The 18507-nt window shown below is 41.3% G+C and overlaps 1 pseudogene; it reads left to right on the top strand.

Moving 5' to 3' along the window:
- The first annotated feature begins 478 nt into the window (after positions 1–478).
- On the top strand, positions 479–585 carry LOC132538549 (small nucleolar RNA U109; annotated as a pseudogene).
- The last annotated feature ends 17922 nt before the right edge of the window (positions 586–18507 follow it).

Here is an 18507-nt window from a genome sequence, read left to right on the forward strand (position 1 = left end):
TGGGGTGGGCTGGTAATAATTACCAATCTTAAGGAAATGAAAAAGTTTATAAAGGGATATTATGGGTAGATGCTGGTCAGAATACAAGCTTTCTGTCACATATCAGAAGAATGAGTTCTGGGGATCTAGTACACAACATCATGATTACAGCTGATAAAGCTGTGCTATATACTTGAACTTTGGTAATCTGATTTTTAAAAGGTTTATTTAAAATAAGGACTTTCTCACTCCACATACTCACAGTAATTATGTGAGGTGATGAATGTGTTAATTAGCTTGATTATGGTCACTTAGCAAAGTGTAAGTATGTCAAATCTTCACATTACACACTTTAAATATTAACAGTTTTGTCATTAATACCTCAATAAAGGTGATAAGGAGAGTGAGGCTACTATGAATAGTTACACTTAAACAAGCTAGATATGTTAGATGATATAGACAAATTCTAGAAAAACACAAATGCTAAAACAGACTCAAGCAGATACTGAAAATATGAATAAGTGTGTATATCCATAGCAACAAATGAGTTTCCAGGGCTATCAAGCTTACAGTGAGTTTGAATAGTAATGTATTTCTCCTACATAAGAGAAAACAAATGAATAGGTATGTAGCATATAGAGATATCAAATTAATAACAGAAAGCTCTCCACAAAGAAAAGTTCAATCCCAGATAGATTCACTAGTGAATTCTCCCAAATATGCAGTGAAGAGTTAATATCAATTATAGTAAGCTCTATAATGGTTCTACAAAGATATCCAAGTCATAATCCATACAGTTTATGAATGTTAATTTATATGGCAAAGGGGATTTTTCAGATCTGATTAAGTTAAGAATCTCCAGATGGAGAGATCATCCTGGATTATCTGAGTGAACCTGATGTATTGATAATTACTAAGGTCCTTATAAGAGGAATGAGGGACAAGTTAGAGTTAGAATGCCATTTGAAAGAGGAAAAGTCAGGGTGGAGGTACATAGCACAATGGTTATGCAAACAGACTCTCATGCCTGAGGCTCCGTCAAGTCCCAGGTTCAATCCCTACACTACCATAAGCCAGAGCTGAGCAGTGCTCTGGTAAAAAAAATAATAAACAAATAAATAAATAATGAAAGAAGAAGAGTCAGAAGTTACTTCACTTTGAGAATGAAGGAAAGAGCCAAAAATAGCCACTAGGAGTTGGAAGAAGTAAATAATATATTCTCTTGAATCTCCAAAAGGAACCAGCCTGCCACACTTTGATACCTTTTCTATGTTCCAGGAATCAAACCCAGAGCCTCGTGTAATGCAAAGCATGTGCTTTACCACTCAACTACATCCCTAAGTTACACCCTGATTTTAGCCCCTTGTACTCATTTTTTAATTTTCTCATATTTATTTATTTATTGGATAGAGACAGCCAGAAATTGAGAGGGAAGGGGAGATAGAGAGGGACAGAAACAGAGCGATACCTGCAGCACTGCTTAATCACTTGCAAAGCTTTCCCCCTCCCTGCAAGTGGAGACAAGGGCTTGAACCTGGTCCTTGCACATTGTAACATGTGTTCTCAGCCAGGTGCGCCACCCCATACCCCCACCCCTTGTACTCACTTTGGATTTTCTTTTTTTTTTCCAGATTTGTCTTATTTATTCCCATAAATTTGAAATGTCCCTTATTGATGATTATTTTCCAATTTGTTATTAGCATAAACAATGCCATTGTACCAGAATCATTTTTGTGTGTTCATGGGGGGGTTGATTTGTTTTTTAAGTTTTTTAAATATTTATTTTATGTATTCCCTTTTGTTGCCCTTGTTGTTTTTTTATTGTTATAGTTATTGATGTTGTTGTTGTTGGATAGGATAGAGAGAAATGGAGAGAGGAGGGGAAGACGGGGCGGGGGGATAGACACCTGCAGACCTGCTTCACTGCTTGTGAATCGACTCTCCTGCAGGTGGGGAGCCAGGGGCTCAAACTGGAATCCTTACGCCGGTCCATCGCACTGCTCCACAACTCAAGAAGTTTCCCTATTGCATGGTCATCCCATGCTATAAACAAGATGTTGAAACTAGTTCCTATTTAATGGTAAATTATGTGCTCTACTGGGTAAGCTATCTTTTTGACCTATATTGCTTTTTCTTTTAAAAGTTTATTTACTTTTATGCTAGAAAGAGAGAGAGACCAGAGCATTGCTCAGCTCTGGCAGCAAGGATTGTCCCAAGGAACTCATGCATGATAATCTGGTGCACTACCATTGTGCAGTCTCCCCAGCCACCAATTACTTTAAACTTTTTAAAATTTATTTTTAAATATTTATTTATTTTAATGATAGAGGGAGAGAGACAGAGAGAAAACAGAACACTGTTCATCTGTGGTTTATGGTGATGCAGGGCATTGAACCTGGGACCTCAGAACCTCAGGCATTAAAGTCTTTTGCATAACCATTATGTCGTCTCCCCTGCTTTATTTATTTACTCATTTATTTATTTATTTTACCTCCAGGGTTATCACTGGGGCTCAGTGCCTGCACTATAAATCCACTACTCCTGGTGGCTATCTTTTTTCCATTATTGTTATTGTTACTGCTGTTATTGTTGTTGGATAGGACAAAGAGAAATTGAGAGAGGAGGGGAAGACAGAGAGGGGGAGAGAAAGACAGACATCTGCAGACCTGCTTCATGGGCTGTGAAGCGACCCATCCCCACAAGTAGGGAGCCAGTGGCTCGAACCTGGATCCTTGTGCCGTCCTTGTGATTTAGACTATGTGCCCTTAGCCTCATGCACTACCACCCAGCCCCCTATTTATTTATTTTTAATTTAATAGAACAAACAGAAATTGAGAGAGGAGGGAAGAGAGTAAAAGACACACCTACAGCACTACTCTTCTACCCGTGAGGCTTCTTCCCAGCAGGTGGGGACCTATGGCTTGAACCCTGGTCCTTGTACATGGTATATGTGTACTCAAACAGGTGCACCACTGCCCAGTCCCAAGCATGTGAGTCTTTTGCATAACTACTATATTATCTCCCCAACCTCAATTATTTTTTATTTTTTAAATTTTACCTATTTAAGGAAAGAGGAAGAGAGTCAGAGTATCACTCTCACATTGACAGAGATCAGACTTGGGACCTCAGGCATGCAAGTCCTATACTCCACTACTGTGCCACCTCCAAATTCTCTGTTATTTGATTAGAAAACAGTGTTATTAAAAAAATAAGCAGCCTAGGGAGTCGGGCGGTAGCACAGTGGGTTAAGCACAGGTGGTGCAAAGCGCAAGGTCCAGGGTAAGGATCCCACTTCGAGCCCCCAGCTTCCCACCTGCAGGGGATTCGCTTCACAGGCGGTGAAGCAGGTATGCAGATGTCTTTCTCTCCCCCTCTCTGTCTTACCCTCCTCTCTCCATTTCTCTCTACCCTATTCAACAACTACAACATCAATAACAACAATAATAACTACAACAATAAAACAAGGGCAACAAAATGGAATAAATATTTTTTAAAAAACTTAAAAAAGAAAAAGCAGCCTAAGTGTTGTATTCTCAAGCATGAAGTCCCAAGTTCAAGCCCCAGCATCATGTATGTCAAAATGATACTCTTTCTCTCCATCCCTCTGTGTTTTGGGGGTAAAAGGAAATAAATCTTAAAATATAAATTAACTTTGGTGTATTATACCTAAGTAAAGGACTCTCTACCTCCCCATAAAGAGCTTTTCCTATGTGTCATACTCTACTTCCTTACATGTAAGTATATTTTTTTCATTCTTATAAAAAATATTATTCTGTAGGCACTTTTGGTATCCATTTTATAGTTAAAGAAATTAAATTAAGTTGCCACTCCCACCCGCAGAGGGGAAGTTTCACAAGCAGTGAAGCAGGACTATAGGTGTCTCTTCCTCTCCCTTCCTATCCCCCCATCTCTCTCAAGTTCTCTTTGTCCTGTCAAGTAGGATGAAAAGAAAAAAGAAAAGAGAAGGAAAGAATAGAAGAGGAAAGAAAAGAAAAGAAAAAAAAGTGGAGGGAGTCGGGTAGTAGCACAGCGGGTTAAGTGCACGTGGTGCAAAGTGCAAGGACCGGCGTAAGGATCCCGGTTCGAGCCCCGGCTCCCTACCTGCAGGGGAGTCACTAAACAGGCGGTAAAGCAGGTCCGCAGGTGTCTATCTTTGTCTCCCCCTCTCTGTCTTCCCCTCCTCTCTCCATTTCTCTCTGTCCTATCCAACAACTAACGATATCACCATCAACAACAACAATAATAATCACAACAAAGCTACTAACAAGGGCAACAAAAGGGGAAGAAAAAATGGCCTCCAGGAGCAGTGGATTCATGGTGCAGGCACTGAGCCCCAGCAATAACCCTGGAGGCAAAAAAAAAAAAAAAAGAGAGAGAAAAAAAAGATTCATTGGTAGTCAGGCTATAGCGCACGTGGTGCAAAGCACAAGGACCGGCATAAGGATCCCAAGGATCCCAGTTTGAGCCCCGGGCTCCCCACCTGAGGGGAATTGCTTCACAGGCGGTGAAGTAGGTCTGCAAGTGTCTGTCTTTCTCTCCCTCTCTCTATCTTCCCTTCCTCTCTCCATTTCTCTCTGTCCTATCCAGCAACGACAATATCAGTGACAACAACAATAATAACTACAACAGTAAAACAAGGGCAACAAAAGGGAATAAATAAATAAATAATATAAAAAAAATTTAAGTGGTAAGTGGTCACTAGGAACAGTGGACTCATAGTGCAGGCACCAAGACCCAATGATAAACCTGGTGGCAAAAATAAATATTAAATTAATAAAAATAAGTTGTTAGTCAAAATCACACAGTATAAAACCAAGGATGCTGCTCAGTGACAAAAGACTTACCTTGCATGTCTGAGGCCCTGGGTTCCATCTCAAGCAGGAGAGCAATAAACACAAAACAAGTTAGAACTCCATTGATGGGGGTGTAGTGCTTTACTTCCTGTTTCTCTCAATCGCAGCACTCTCTCATCTAAGAAATTGGGCTGGTAAGGTCTTTCAGCAGTAAAGCACACACAGGAGACCATAAATTTGATTTCTGGAACCATAGTATAAATTTTATTTTAACTTTTTAAAAGTCACAGAGCCCAGAAGGTGGTTCAGGGTTTGGTGACACAGTGGTAGAGCACAGGACTTGCAAGTCTGGGATTGTAAGTTTGATCTCTTTCACTGCATAAGTCAGAATGATAGTTTAGATTGCTCTCATTGAAATAAATTATTAAACAAACTGAGTTTTTTTTTATACCAATCTCACCATTTCAAGCCACTTACTCTCATTCAGATAGAAAGAGAGAGAGTGAAGGAGAGAGAGGCACCACAGCAGTCAAAGTTTGCTCTGGTGCCACAGCCTATCTTATGTGGTGTAGAGTTTAAACCTAGGTTGCATACACAGAAAGACAAATATCCAGCCAATGAGGCATTGAGTTCTGTCTCTAGGACCAGTAAACTGGCAGAACAGTGCTCCTGTGCACCTCTCAATTAAAAGAAGAAGGAGCAAAAGGAGGAGGGAGAGGTGATGGTGGAGGATGAGCAGCCACAAGCAAAGGAGGGATCTGGGGGAGGAGGAGAAAAGAATACATTCTGCTAGTTGTCCACAGTTTCATAACATGGATACTTTCATGCCAAAAGAAGCCATCTGCTTAGGTATTTCAAACTTAAGCAATTATAAGGGTTGACTTTAGAGCACTAAAAAGAGATAAGACTAATATTCCCCCAGAGATGATGAGCCTGGAAGGGGGAGAAAAAGAATATTGCTTTGGGGGGGAGAGTACAGGTCCAAAAAGGATGACAGAGGACCTAGTGGGGATTGTATTGTTATGTGGAAAACTGGGAAATGTTATGCATGTATGAACTATTGTATTTACTGTTGAATGTAAAACATTAATCCCCCAATAAAGAAATTACAAAAAGAAAAAAAAAAGAAAGAAAAGAATATTGCTTTCCTCCTCTCATTTCAGAGGTTCTGAAGGTGGGATATCATTAGGCTCAGCACAGACTCTGTTGTGGAAGACCAAAGTACCCAGGTCTAGAAATTGTTATCCATATAAGTTCTTTGGCTGTGGTCATTTGCACATGAAGACGATAATCTGGAAAAATACTTACTGTTTAAAAGAATAGGGGGAGGGTAGGACGGGCAGTGGTGCACTCAGTTAAATACATAGACTGTCGTGTGAGAGGATCCAGGTTTGAACCTCCACTCACCACAAGAGGTAAAGCATGTCTGCAGGTGTCTCCCTTTCTCTCCTCCTTTATCTTCCCCTTCCCTCTCAAGTGATCTTTGCCTCTACCCAAAATAAATAAATAAGTCGTAAAGAAAAATAACAATAACAAAAAAAGAATTTGGGGTGGCAAGATAGCAGTCTGAGAGAGTGCCCCCTATGCCATGGCCAACCCAGGTTCCAACCTGGCCACCACCAGCACCAGAAGCTTTAGTGCTGTGGTGTTTTCTCCTGTCTCCCTCTGTGTCTGCCTCTTCCTTTTTCTTTTCTCTTTATTAGTAACTTAATAATGGCTAACAAGGTTGTAACGTAACAGGGGTACGTTTCCACACAGTCCCCACCACCAGAGTTCTGTGTCCCTTTCCTCCACTGGAAGCTTCCCTAATTCTTTATTCTTCTCTGGGAATATAGAGTCTATGTCTTTCTATCTGAAAAGTCAGTAATAAAAAGATATTTTATTTTATTTTTTATTTATTTACTTTTTTTTGAAATATTTATTTTATTTATTTATTCCCTTTTGTTGCCCTTGTTGTTTTATTGTTGTAGTTATTATTGTTGTTGTTGCTTTTGGATAGGACAGAGAGAAATGGAGAGAGGAGGGGAAGACAGAGAGGAGGAGAGAAAGATAGACACCTGCAGACCTGCTTCACCGCCTATGAAGCGACTCCCCTGCAGGTGGGGAGCCGGGGTTCAAACCAGGATCCTTATGCCGGTCCTTGTGCTTTGCGCCACCTGCGCTTAACCCGCTGCGCTAAAGCCCGACTCCCTATTTACTTATTTTTTAACCAGAGCACTGTTCAGCTCTGGCTTATGGTGGTGTGGGGGATTGAACCTGGGACTTTGGAGCTTTAGGCATGAGAGTCTCTTTGCATAACTATTATGCTATCTACCCTCCACACCCCCCAAAAATAATTTTAACCAGTGTTCAGGAGATAGCACACCCACTAGAACACACACTCTGCCATGCATGAGAAGCCCAGGTTTGAGCCCATGGAGAAGTTTCACAACCAGTGATGTGGGGTCTCTTCTCTCTTTCTCCCTGTCCTTCTTTCCTTCATCTGTTTCTATGACTGAAAAAAGAAAGAAAGAAAGAAAGAGGGAAAGAGAGAAAGAACGAAAGAAAGAAAGAAAGAAAGAAAGAAAGAAAGAAAGAAAGAAAGAAAGAGAGAAAGAAAGAAAGGAAAAAGGAGTCCACCAGGAGTGGTGGAGTCTACATGTATGAAACCCTAAAAAATCGTCTCTGTGTGTGTGTGTGTGTGTGTGTGTGCAATAGTTTTGATTTACCATCCAGACTAGAATGCCTTTATTTCTTTAAAAAAAAAAAAAAAGCATTATTGGGAGTTGGGTGGTAGCGCAGCGGGTTAAGCTCATGTGACGCAAAGCGCAAGAACCGGCATAAGGATCCTGGTTCGAGCCCCATCTCCCCACCTGCAGGTGAGTCACTTCACAAGCGGTGAAGCAGGTCTGCAGGTGTCTATCTTTCTCTCCCCCTCTCTTCCCCTCCTCTCTCCATTTCTCTATGTTCTATCCAACAATGACAACATCATCAATAACTATAGTAACTACAATAATAAAACAAAAAGGGCAACAAAAAAAGAGTAAATAAATAAATATTTTTTTTAAAAAACATTATTACCCAATCAATGCAAACAGTACCACCTCAGCAGGTTTCACTTTGGACTGTGTCCAGAGATGTCAGGTGTGGAATGTCAACTATTCAGCTTCATTACTCTGGTGAGACCTTTCCTTTCTCATAGGACTCCTTAAGTCCATTCAAGGTGGTACATTTCTTAACAAACAGCAAAACCTAGATATAGACCAAGGCCCATGAGATAGGGCATATGTACATGTATCCAGAAGTTAGGGAAAAACATATACCTTAAAGCAAAAGTTCACAGTAGTTTACAGTGAGTCAATAATTGTAGCAAGCAAGCAGAAAGACCTAAAAAGACACCATAAAGTATCTAATCAAATAGTTTCTACCTAGACCTAGATACCCTCCTCACCTGCCTCCTATTGTATGTCCCTAAATCACTCCAAAGCTAACCTTGTCAGATAAAGTAAGGACTACAAAGCTAAACAAGGGCAAAAGACTGGCATATTTTAATGATGACTCTTTAGTCAATACCAGGCCACCCCATCACCTGGGGCCCTGGTCAGGAAGTCCTGAGATTCCCACACAGACATCATGGGCCTAGACCTCTAAAAGACCCCTCTCTCCACTGTTACTGGTCATAATGGACCCCTTTGTGGGACCCTATAGGATCTTGCTCTCAATATGGATCAACAATGGTAGGGAATGTTCCATTCTCCCAAGGGAGGTTGGACAACATACTCTATCTATCACCCAAGGATGATGGGTCCTGAAATTAGTGCAGCCTGGAATGTTCCTACCTGTGACCACAGAAAGCAAGCTCAGACCTACATGCAGAGGATGCAGAGGTTACATAGGCTCCTGTGCTGACTATGAGCTACAGACCAAACCAATGTGGTTTACAGTTAACAATATTTATATACTTTTCCCACATTTGGGAGCTATTCTCTTCCCTGATCCAGTTTTCTAGTCCTTTTTCCAACTATGACACCATCTCCCCAGATAATAACTTAGGTCACCTGCATATTAATTTCAGGCTCAGGCAAAAATTAGTAGGGTCATGGGCCTCCTGGAATATACCTAAAATAGACCTACTAGCTTTTTCCCAAAACGGAGACCCCAAATCTTCATCTGCAATATTCTTGTCTTTAGGTTCATGATTAGTCAACAATTTGTTTGGCTTTATATCTTAACTCTTTTTCAACCACCAGGTTCCAGATGCTACCATGATGCCAACCAGACTTCCCTGGACCGACAACCACACCAATGTGTCCTGCAGCCCCGCTTCCCCAGAGCCCCGCCCCACTAGGGAAAGAGAGAGACAGGCTAGGAGTATGGATCGACCTGTCAATGCTCACGTTTAGCAGAGAAGCAATTACAGAAGCCAGACCTCCCAAATTCTGCACCCCATAATGATCCTGGGTCCATACTCTCAGAGGTATAAAGAATAGGAGAGCTTCCAAGGGAGGAGATGGGATATGGAGTTCTGGTGGTGGGAATTGTGTAGAAATGTACTCCTCTTACCCTATGATCTTGTCAATATTTCCATTTTATAAATAAAATTTAAAAAATGTTTTTAAAAGAAATAAAGAGAGAGAGAAAGAAAGGAAGGAAGGAAGGAAGGAAGGAACAAAGAAAGAGAGAGAGAAAGTTGACCTAGGAGCAGTGAAATCACTTATTGTGAACAACAAAGGAACCCTAAAGCAACGAGAAGGTCAGAAATCACTAAAGTTAGGGCAGAAATAAATAACATTGAGAATAGGAAAACCATACAAAAGATCAACGAAAGTAAATGTTGGTTCTTCGAAAGAGTAAACAAAATCGACAAAGCTTTAGCCAGACTCACAAAACAAAAAAGGGAGAAGACCCAAATAAATCGGATAGTAAATGAAAGAGGAGATATCACAACAGACACTGCAGAAATTCAACATATCATGCAAGGCTTCTATGAACAACTATATGTCACCAAACTAGAGAACCTGGAAGAAATGCACCATTTCCTAGATACCTACCAACTTCCAAAACTAAGTAAAGAGGAAGTGGATAACATGAACAGGCCCATCACAGCTAATGAAATTGAAACAGTTATCAAAAATCTCCCCAAAAATAAAAGTCCTGGACCAGATGGTTTTACAAATGAATTCTACAAAACCTTCAAAGAAGAACTAATACCTCTTCTTTTAAAAGTCTTCCAGAAGATTGAAGAAACTGGAATACTCCCTGCCAGCTTCTATGAAGCCAACATCACCCTGATACCAAAAGCAGACAGGGACACAACCAAAAAAGAAAACTACAGACCAATATCTCTGATGAACATAGATGCGAAAATATTGAACAAAATTCTAGCCAACCGGATACAGCAGTCTATCAAAAAGATTGTTCATCATGACCAAGTGGGGTTTATCCCAGGCATGCAAGGTTGGTTTGATATACGTAAATCAATCAATGTGATCCACCACATCAACAAAAGCAAGACCAAAAACCACATGGTCATATCAATAGATGCAGAGAAAGCCTTTGACAAAATACAACATCCCTTTATGATCAAAACACTACAAAAAATGGGAATAGATGGAAAATTCCTGAAGATAGTGGAGTCTATATATAGCAAACCTACAGCCAACATCATACTCAATGGTGAAAAACTGGAAGCATTTCCACTCAGATCAGGTACTAGACAGGGATGCCCACTATCACCATTACTATTCAACACAGTGTTGGAAGTTCTTGCCATAGCAATCAGGCAAGATCAAGGAATTAAAGGGATACAGATTGGAAGAGAAGAAGTCAAACTCTCCCTATTTGCAGATGACATGATAGTATACATAGAAAAACCTAACGATTCCAGCAAGAAGCTTTTGGAAGTCATCAGGCAATAGTAAGGTGTCAGGCTATAAAATTAACATTCAAAAGTCAGTGGCATTCCTCTATGCAAACACTAAGTTAGAAGAAATTGAAATCCAGAAATCAATTCCTTTTACTATAGCAACAAAAACAATAAAATATCTAGGAGTAAACCTAACCAAGGAAGTGAAAGACTTGTATACTGAAAATTATGAGTCACTACTCAAAGAAATTGAAAAAGACACAAAGAAGTGGAAAGATATTCCATGTTCATGGGTTGGAAGAATTAACATCATCAAAATGAATATATTACCCAGAGCCATCTACATTAATGCTATCCCCATCAAGATCCCAAGCACATTTTTTAGGAGAATAGAACAAATGCTACAAATGTTTATCTGGAACCAGAAAAGACCTAGAATTGCCAAAACAATCTTGAGAAAATAGAACAGAACCAGAGGCATCACACTCCCAGATCTCAAACTGTATTATAGGGCCATTGTCATCAAGACTGCTTGGTACTGGAACATGAATAGACACACTGACCAGTGGAATAGAATTGAGAGCCCAGAAATGAGGCCCCAAACCTATGGACATCTAATCTTTGACAAAGGGGCCCAGACTATTACATGGGGAAAGCAGAGTCTCTTCAACAAATGGTGTTGGAAACAATGGGTTGAAACATGCAGAAGAATGAAACTGAATCACTGTATTTCACCAAATACAAAAGTAAATTCCAAGTGGATCAAGGACTTGGATGTTAGACCACAAACTATCAAATACTTAGAGGAAAATATTGGCAGAACTCTTTTCCGCATAAATTTTAAAGACATTTTCAATGAAACGAATCCAATTACAAAAAAGACTAAGGCAAGTATAAACCTATGGGACTACATCAAATTACAAAGCTTCTTCACAGCAAAAGAAACCACTACCCAAACCAAGAGACCCCTCACAGAATGGGAGAAGATCTTTACATGCCATACATCAGATAAGAGTTTAATAACCAACATATATAAAGAGCTTGCCAGACTCAACAACAAGACAACAAATAACCCCATCCAAAAATGGGGGGAGGACTTGGACAGAATATTCACCACAGAAGAGATCCAAAAGGCCGAGAAACACATGAAAAAATGCTCCAAGTCTCTGATTGTCAGAGAAATGCAAATCAAGACAACAATGAGATACCACTTCACTCCTGTGAGAATGTCATACATCAGAAAAGGTAACAGCAGCAAATACTGGAGAGGGTGTGGGGTCAAAGGAACCCTCCTACACTGCTGGTGGGAATGTCAATTGGTCCAACCTCTGTGGAGAACAGTCTGGGAACTCTCAGAAGGCTAGAAATGGACCTACCCTATGATCCTGCAATTCCTCTCCTGGAGATATATCCTACGGAACCCAACACACCCACCCAAAAAGATCTGTGTACACATATGTTCTTGGCAGCATAATTTGTAATAGCCAAAACCTGGAAGCAACCCAGGTGTCCAACAACAGATGAGTGGCTGAGCAAGTTGTGGTATATATACACAATGGAATACTACTCAGCTGTAAAAAATGGTGACTTCACTGTTTTCAGCCGATCTTGGATGGACCTTGAAAAAAATCATGTTGAGTGAAATAAGTCAGAAACAGAAGGATGAATATGGGATGATCTCACTCTCAGGCAGAAGTTGAAAAAAAAGATCAGAAAAGAAAACACAAGTAGAACCTGAAATGGAATTGGCATATTGCACCAAAGTAAAAGACTCTGAGGTGGGTGGGTGGGGAGAATACAGGTCCATGAAGGATGATAAATGACATAGTGGGGGTTGTATTGTTAAATGGGAAACTGGGGAATGTTATGCATGTACAAACTATTGTATTTACTGTTGAATGTAAAACATTAATTCCCCAATAAAGAAATAAATTTAAAAAAAAAAAGAAATCACTTATCGTAAGACCCTGGTACCACCAGGGTCACTTTTCTTTTCCAAGGTTAAAGCACAGAACTTGTACACAGGACTCCAGATTTGATGCACACCACCACATATAATGGAGGTTTATACTGACTCAGGTCTTTCTCTCATAAAATAAAATAGAAACCTGAAAGTTCGGACTGAGGAGGTGCCCTATGTAACAGAGCACCTTGCAGGCATGAGCCCTTGGTTTGCATAAAACTGAGTTCTGGGGAGTCGGGGGCTAGTGCAGCGGGTTAAGCTCATGTGGTACAAAGTGAAAGGACCAGCATAAGGATCCCAGTTCGAGCCCCCGGCTCCCCACCTGCAGGGGGGTTGCTTCCTAGGTGGTGAAGCAGGTCTGCAGGTGTCTGTCTTTCTCTCCCCCTCTCTGTCTTCCCCTCCTCTCTCCATTTCTCTCTGTCCTATCCAACAATGAGGACATCAATAACAACAACTATAATAACTACAACAATAAAAAACAAAGGCAACAAAAGGGAATAAGTAAATATTAAAAAAAAAAACTGAGCACTGTATAAAAGGCAAAGAAGTGCTCTGGTCTTTCTCAATAATGATGATGGGGATGAGGATGAGGTTGAACACAATGATAATGATACTGTTTTTGTCTTATTGTTTGATTGCCCTTTCTTGTGAATGACATGTTCTGGGTGCATCCAGTGACCGTATCAAGAGGCTGAACTGGGCAAAGCCTAGTGTGAGTAAATCTGGAAGTGGATGTTTTGAGACCTGACAATCATCATATGAGTAAGCTCAGATGCAAATCCCCCCTCCATGGAGGCTTGAGATCATGGCAGTCCCAGCTAACACCTTTACTGCAACCTCCTAAGAAAGAACCACAGAGCAACAGAGTAAAGTCTGGTTTCCCCGACATATAGGAACTTTGAGAAACATGTTTGTTGTTTCCAGGTAGTTAGCTTTGGAGTAGTTTTTTTGTTGTTGTTGTTTGTTTGGGTTTTGTGTGTGTGTGTGTGTGTTTGTTTGTTTTATCAAGCAAGAGACAATTAAAACATTTTCCTTTAAAGACACTTACATTCATTAGCCCCTATAACTGAGTGAGCAAAACTTATTCTATCACCATACTTAATGGCAAGTGGTGCTAGAAAATATCTTCTGACTACAACAATGAAAACAAGGGATATAAAAAGGGGAAAATGAATAAATATTTTTAAAAAAAGAAAATATCTTCTGAGGGGCTGGGCGGTAGCACAGTGGGTTAAGCGCACATGGCGCGAAGCACAAGGACCAACATAAGGACCCTGGTTTGAGCCCCTGGCTCCCCACCTGCAGGGGGGGTCACCTCAAAAGTGGTGAAACAGGTCTGCAGGTGTCTGTCTTTCTCTCCTCCTCTCTGTCTTCCCCTCCTCTCTTGATTTCTCTCTGTCCTATCCAACAACAACAGCAACAACAACAACAACCCTCCAGAAGCAGTGGATTCATTGTGCAGGCACCAAGCACCAGCGTTGACCCTGGAGGCAATAAATAAGCACCAGTGATAATGCTGGAGGCAATTAATTAATTAATTAAAATATTTTCTGGGGAGAGGAGCAATCATTTAGCTACGGCTTGAGTCCTTAAGAAAGAATAATATTAGGGGCATCTACAGTCATTTCTGTCATAGAAGAATGACAGTTATGAGAGAACTGGCTTGATTATTAGCATAAACCTAAACTCTGGAGCCTGTTCCAGGAGAGAGAAATGAGCTTGCCACATGGGCTCAGATTAAATAGGAGGAAGTGTTGAAGCTGTGATTCGGATCAGCTTCCTAAAATTCTCACTGGCAGCAGGGAGAGGGGCAAATACCAAAACAAATCTAGGTAGGACGGCTAAGTGGTGGTCTACCTAGTTGAGCCCACATGTTACAATGTGCAAGGACCCAGGTTCAAGTCCACTGTCCCCAACCACCTCCAGGGAAAAGAAGCTTCACAAGTGGTGACATAGTGTTGCCCTTTCTCCCTATCTCCTCGTCCCCTCCCAATTTCTCTGTCTCTATCAAAGACAAACAAATAAATAAGTAAATAAAATATTTCTTAAAAAAACCAAGCTTAGAGTCAGAAGAAAAAGTGACACAAACACTGGGAAGTCACTTGGTAGTGTCTTCCCTGTCTGAATATAGAGTGTGGTGGATTTTCTTTCTTCTTTTATTTTTTTTAAATTATCTTTACTTATTAGCTAGAGACAGCCAGAAATCAAGAGGGTAAGGGGAGATAGAGAGGGATAGGGGGCCGGGAGGTAGCACAGCGGGTTAAGTGCACCTGGAGCAATGTGCCAAAACTGGTGTAAGGATCCCAGTTCCAGCCCCAGATCCCCACCTGCAAGGGAGTCGCTTCACAAGTGATGAAGCACATCTGCAGGTGTCTATCTTTCTCTCCCCCTCTCTGTCTTCCCCTCTTCTTTCAATTTCTCTCTGTCCTATCCAACAATACAGCAATAACAATAATAACAACAACAAGGGCAACAAAAATGGAGGCGGAATGGCCTCCAAAAGTAGCAGATTCATTGTGTAGGCACCAAGCCCCAGTGATAACCCTGGAGGCAGAGAGAGAGAGACCTGCAGCCCTGTTTCACCACTTGCAAAGCTTTCCCTCTGCAGGTGGGGACTGGGGGCACTGTAACATGTGTGTTCAACCAGATGCATCAGCTCCCCACTCTGGATTTTCTTTCTTGTTGCTTTCCCATCTCCACAGAAGACAACACACTGATGTTAGACTTACCCCAAGGACTCCAGAATCTTTTTATCCAACCTAGACCTCATTCTAACAATGAGAAACACAAGCCCAATTGCTTGTGGTCATCCATGTGCATTCTTCCATAGGCCCCTCTGTCTCTAAGATCTTATTACCTTTGTCAGTTTGCTAGGACTGCCATTACAAAACACCACAGGCTGGGAAGCTGAAGCAGCAGAAATATATCATATTAACACTGGAGTCTGGTTTGAGTTCAAGGTATCAGGAGGTTTGGTTTCTGTCTGGAACATTCTCCTAGGTTTGCAGTGACCACTCTGAACCATTTTCACGTGTGTGTGTGTGTGTGTGTGTGTGTGTGTGTGTGTGTGTGTGTGTGTGTGTTGTCTCACATGAACAACCAGTATGCCAGTGCTCTGGATACCTACTAGGTCCTCAAGAATTTGACTCAGGACTCCATTGAGAGAGCATTCCTATCCTGTCTCTCTACTGGGATTACATTCCAGTAGGATGCCTGTGGAGACTTCTTTTGCTTGGGGATATAGTAGTTTCCTGGAAAATAAGGCTGGAAGGACTCTGAGAGAGGCGTAAAGTCTTGAGCATTTTCTCTTCAGTTAGATTTATCTGTATAAGCAGTAGCTATAGCTGTTTTATCCTCAGTTAGTAAAGGGCAGACTCAACTTTATCACCACAGAAGCAATTTTCTTTAAACTCCACATTGTCTAGTCATATGAAAAATGTGATTTAAGGAGTTGGGCAGTAGTGCAGCGGGTTAAGCACATATGGGGCTAAGTGCAAGGACTGGCTTAAGGATCCTGGTTCGAGCCCCCGGCTCCCCACCTGCCGTCGCTTCACAAGCGGTGAAGCCGGTCTGCAGGTGTCTGTCTTTCTCTCCCTCTCTCTATCTTCCCCTCCTCTCTCCATTTCTCTCTGTCCTATCCAACAATGATGACATCAACAATAATAATAACTACAACTATTAAAAAAAAACAACAAGGGCAACAAAAGGGCATAAATAAATAAATAAATAATTGTTTAAAAGTGTAGTTTATTCCTACTTACAGTATTTTTGTCCTGTTTCCCAAGGAACAGTAAAAATTCCTTGGCCTTTTTGCCCCAACAATGCTTTTGTAGTCAAGGAGAAAGTTTAGCACACAAGGAGCCAGGTTTGATCCCCTAGCACCCTATAAAAATATGAAAGGCAAAAAGAGAGGCCAGGCGGTGGCACACCTGGTTGAGTGAACATGGTACAATGCACAATGTTCAAGCCCCAGATCTCCACCTGCTGAAGGAAAGCTTCACGAGCAGTGAAGCAGGGCTGCAGGTGTCTCTCTGTCTCTCTCCCTCTCTATATCCCCCTTCCTCTTGATTTCTGGCTATCTTTATCAAATAAATAAATATAATGAAAATCAAAAATAACAAAAACAAAACATCATCATAGAACACTACTCTATACACACTCACTTTCTCACACACACAAGCCCACACACATCCTCTCTTTTTTTCTCTCTCTTTCACGGAAAAATAAAAATAAAAAACTTTCAATATACTTATACTTTTCTCTGAGGAGATTATATAACAAAATGCATTTAAATATTGTGTAAAAATGTCTCTATTATGCTATTAGGGGAGTGGGTCACCATTCTGAACTAGATGTCTATGTTCCACGTTTCTCTTCTAATCTGAGTAGAGTTTGGCTCATTCTTCCTTACTACTGAACTGAAAGAAGGAGTAGGCATCAGAAACAAAAGGATGTGTAGAAGCAGGCATGTGGATGAGTTGTGTTCTGATGCCTTGCCATTGTTCTGTGAGGTAGAAAGCAAGGCCATCTACTGAGAATGAAAGAGGAAGGCAAATTGAGTGCATAGATCAGCAAAAAGAGAACAAGAGAGCAAGCTGACCAGAGGTGCTAAGTCATATCTCAGTATTGTTGAAGGCCCAGGGGGAAAGATGATTTTGTAGTTCAGGCTATACCATTTGTCTCTGTACAAAATGGTCGTGCTGCTTAGAGGCATCTCTGCCTGTTCTCTGCTTTCACTGGCTAGTGGACACTACATTTTTTTTTTATTATTCCCTTTTGTTGCCCTTGTTGTTGTTTTTTTATTGTTGTAGTTATTGTTGTTGTTGTCATTGTTGGATAGGACAGAGAGAAATGGAGAGAGGAGGGGAAGACAGAGAGGAGGAGAGAAAGACAGACACCTGCAGACCTGCTTCACCGCCTGTGAAGCGACTCCCCTGCAGGTGGGGAGCCGGGGTTCGAACCGGGATCCTTATGCCGATCCTTGTGCTTTGCGCCACCTGCGCTTAACCCGCTGCGCTACAGCCTGACTCCCGGACACTACATTTTTATCATTGAAAACATCATGAAGGCCTCAGTCTTATAGATTTATTTGCCTGAATATCCCTCAAGCCACTTCTCTTCTCATTTCTTCCATTCTAACAGCCTTATCACTCCTCTCTGTTCTCCTTTCTTCTCTTTACTTGGCTAGTAGTAAGAGTAACTTTTCAAAATACTTTCCAATCTTTCAAAACTTTGATTATGTTATTCACCATCACAATGGCTTCCTGTCATCTATGATCTTCATTGTGCAGTTGGAGGCCAAAAGAGGGCTTCGAGCAGTGACAGGACTTTTTAATTTGAGGCAGAGCTAGAGACCTGAGCATTCCTTTATGTGGTGTTGCGGGCTGAATTCGGGGTACTCTATCCACCAAACCACCTCCCTTGTCTACAAAGAGGGAAAGAAAGAAAGAAAGAAAGAAAGAAAGAAAGAAAGGAAGGAAGGAAGGAAGGAAGGGAGAAAGAAAGAAAGAAAGAGAGAGAGAGAGAGAGAGAGAGAGAAAGGGAGAAAGAAGGACCAGGTGGTGGTGCACTGGGTTCAACGCACATTGTGTGAAGCACAAGTACTGGCTGGAGGATACTAGGTTCGAGCCCCCAGCTCCCCACCTGCAGGGGGGTTGCTTCACAAGTGGGCAGGTCAGTAGGCATCTATCTTTTTTCTCCCTCTCTGTCCTATACAACAACAACAATAACAGCAACAGTAACAATAACAATGGAAAAAAGATGGCAGCCAGGAGCAGTGGATTCGTAATGTAGGCAAAAGCCCCAGAGTTGCCCCAGTGATAACTCTGGAGGGACGAAAGAGGGAAAGGAAGAAGGAAACCACATGTATTGCTGGGAAATTGTGCCAATGCAGTCACATCTGCCATGTTGTCCCCTCAGGCTACTGC

The sequence above is a fragment of the Erinaceus europaeus genome, chromosome 4, assembly GCF_950295315.1.
Source record: "Erinaceus europaeus chromosome 4, mEriEur2.1, whole genome shotgun sequence".
Lineage (NCBI taxonomy): Eukaryota > Metazoa > Chordata > Mammalia > Eulipotyphla > Erinaceidae > Erinaceus > Erinaceus europaeus.